This window comes from Sorex fumeus, unplaced genomic scaffold, assembly GCF_029834395.1.
Source record: "Sorex fumeus unplaced genomic scaffold, SorFum_2.1 ptg000047l, whole genome shotgun sequence".
NCBI classification, from domain to species: Eukaryota; Metazoa; Chordata; class Mammalia; order Eulipotyphla; family Soricidae; genus Sorex; species Sorex fumeus.
Genome location: NW_026606104.1, coordinates 49,839,307 through 49,842,381, shown reverse-complemented (window position 1 = coordinate 49,842,381; position 3,075 = coordinate 49,839,307). Strand labels below are relative to the sequence as shown.

At 48.4% G+C, this 3,075-nt stretch overlaps 1 pseudogene; it reads right to left on the bottom strand.

Moving 5' to 3' along the window:
* Positions 1-1,253: 1,253 nt before the first annotated feature.
* Positions 1,254-2,239, bottom strand: LOC130031928 (glyceraldehyde-3-phosphate dehydrogenase-like; annotated as a pseudogene).
* Between the last annotated feature and the right edge of the window lie 836 nt (positions 2,240-3,075).

Genomic DNA, 3,075 nt, shown 5'->3' with positions numbered 1-3,075 from the left:
GAGGCCAGCAGCTTCTCACCACCAGCCTGCCTGCTGACGGGACATACTCTGACCCTTGACCTGCGGTGTCCAGCTTCTGGGGCAGCTGTGTAGGAGCACAACAGGCATAGCAGGTGCTGCTGACTGAGCCCAAGGTCTTCTTAGGTGTGGCTCTCAGCTGGGACCTGGGAGTATCGCACAGGGAGGTGATTCTCTGACTTAGCTAGTCTGCAGCTTGATCATTGCCTCTCTTACTCACTATCATTTCTGCTTCCTTCAGTCACATCCTAGAGATTGACTATGTCACAGTGGGGAAAGTGCATTTGATGGTTGCTTTAGAAAAATAAACCAACAAAGAGAACCGGTTCAAATTGCTTTTACAAAACCACTGGAAATATGCACACATATAGATACTGATCAACACACATATAGAAATACTCACAAACACATATACAGTCCATCTGGTTATTTATTATAGTTGTATTACACCAAATTGTCACAAACAGTGAATTAATGAACACTGATTCACAGCTTCTGAAGAAAATACAGTATTAAGTTTCTATAGCTGAGCTCAGGTCCCGATATTTTTGAGGATCGATCAATATATATAACTTTGCTTTATGTATGTTTCTTTTTAAAGACATCTTATCTAATACATATTGTTGATTCACTAACATGGAACTCATGGCCAGCAGCACTGTAACTCATGCCTGAATGAAGCTTATCCAAAACATACATTTTTTTTCCCCCTAAGGCACAGACCAGCCTCTCGAGTTAAGGAACACTAAAATGCACTTCAGTGCTGTACTGGGGGCCAGTTTAAAAGAGCAAATCCACCACCAAAAAGGACAAAAATGCAAGGGGAAAAAAGTGGCACTAAACGGATAGTGAAATGGATGTTTGTTCATAGACTGAGCTGAGCCAGGAAGGCAGAGTTTTCTTGTTCATCCTTAGCCAGGAACATGCAACTCAAGTCCTTCACCCTGAGCTGGTAAACAGCAGGTTGTAAAAGCACTGTGAGTATTAATTTTGGGGTTCCAAATAAATTGTTTTGGTGGTGAACGTGTACTTTATTGATGGTACATGACAGGGTGGAGTTCCCTAAGCCCTTCCCCTTCTTCAAGGGGTCTGGGAAGGAAACGTGAGGTCAGGAGATTCTCCTGTATTGGATGAGTGGGGGGCAAGGCCTCCCCAGTAACAGAGGGCTTCTCTATTCCTCTTAGTGCTCTCACCAGGACTGGTTGTGCTGTGGGGGGTGGGAAGGGAGGAAGTGCTTATTCCGTGGAGGTCATGTGGACCACCCTATTGTTGTAGCCAAACTCATTGTCATACCAGAAAGTGAGCTTATCAAAGTGGTCATTGAGAGTGATGCCAGCCCCAGTATTGAAGGTGGAGGAGTGGGTGTCACTGTTAAAGTCACAGGAGACTACCTGGTCCTCGGTGTAGCCCAGGATGCCCTGGGCTACATGAAGGGGCCCTGTGAAGCCTGTTTCACATTTTTTTGATATTGTCATATTTGGCAGCTTTCTCTAGGAGGCAGGTCAGATCCGTGATGGACACATTGGGACTGGGAACATGGAAGGACAAGACATCAGCTTCCCCTTCAGTTCCAGGACCTTGCCCAAGGCCTTGGCATGCCAGTGGCAGCTGGGATGATATTCGGTGCCATCCCTGTGCCATAATGCCACAGTTTCCCAGAGGGGCCATCCACGCTCTTTTGGATGTTAGTGATGGTGTGGATGGTTGGTCATGAGCCCCTCTATGATGCTGTTGTCATTGATGACCTTGGGTGATATGGGGGCCAAGCAGTTGGTGGTGCAGGAGGAATTGCTCACAATCTTGAGGAAGTTGTACTTCTTGTGGGTCACACTCATCACAATCGGGGGTGTCGGCAGAGGGGGTGGAGCTGATGACCCATTTGGCACCACTCTTCAAGTGGGCCCCAGCCTTGTCCATGATGGTGAAGACCCCAGTGGACTGCACAACGTACTCGGCATCAGCCTAACCCTATTTGATGTTGGCAGAATATCATCCTGGAAGACTGAGATGGATTTCCTGTTAATGATGAGCTTCCCATTCTCGGCCTTGACTGTACCATTGAACTTGTTATGGGCGGAATCATACTGGAGCGTGTAGAACATGGTTTTGAAGTCAATAAAAGGTCACTGATGACCACAATTTCCACTTTGCCAGAGTTAAAGGTAGCCCTGGTCATGAGGTGGCCAAAACGGCCAAATCTGTTCACTCCAACCTTCACCATCGTGTCTCAGGGATGCAGCTGGCATTGCACAGAAAGAAGTGGCTTTGGCCAAAGGGAAGGGGTAGAGAGCCCCATATAAATTTTATCAGCAGACAATGTCACTAACATGGACTCTTTGAATAATGAAGACAGACCATCTAATTATTTGTATCTGTGTGTCTATGTAGGCATATTTGCATGCACACACACACACACACACACACACACACACACACACACACACACACACCTTGAATGTTACAGTGAGGCTAAGGACCCAACCTAAAGGCAGGAAAACTAAGTAGATATGATCTGGCATTTCAGGACAAAAGTGCATGAAATCAGTTCTCAATTTCTTTCTTTCTTTCTTTCTTTCTTTCTTTCTTTCTTTCTTTCTTTCTTTCTTTCTTTCTTCTCTTTCCTCCTTCCTTTCTTCCTCCCTCCCTCTCTCTTCCTCCCTCCCTCCCTCCCTCCCTCCCTCCCTCCCTTCCCTTCCCTTCCCTTCTCTTCCCTTCCCTTCCCACCCCTCCCCTCGCCTCCCCTCCCCTCCCCTCCACACCCCTCCCGTCCCCTCCTCTTCCTTCCCCTCCCTTCCCTTCCCTTCCCTTCCCTTCCCTTCCCTTCCCTTCCCTTCCCTTCCCTTCCCTTCCCTTCCCTTCCCTTCCCTTCCCTCCCCTCCCCTCCTTTCCCTTCCCTTCCTGAAAGTGAGCTTATCAAAGTGGTCATTGAGAGTGATGCCAGCCTCCCCTCCCCTCCCCTCCCTTCTCTTCCACTCCCCTCCCTTCCCCTCCCCTCCCCTCCCCTTCCCTTCCCTTCCCTTCCCTCCCCTCCCCTCCCCTCCCCTCCTTTCCCTTCCC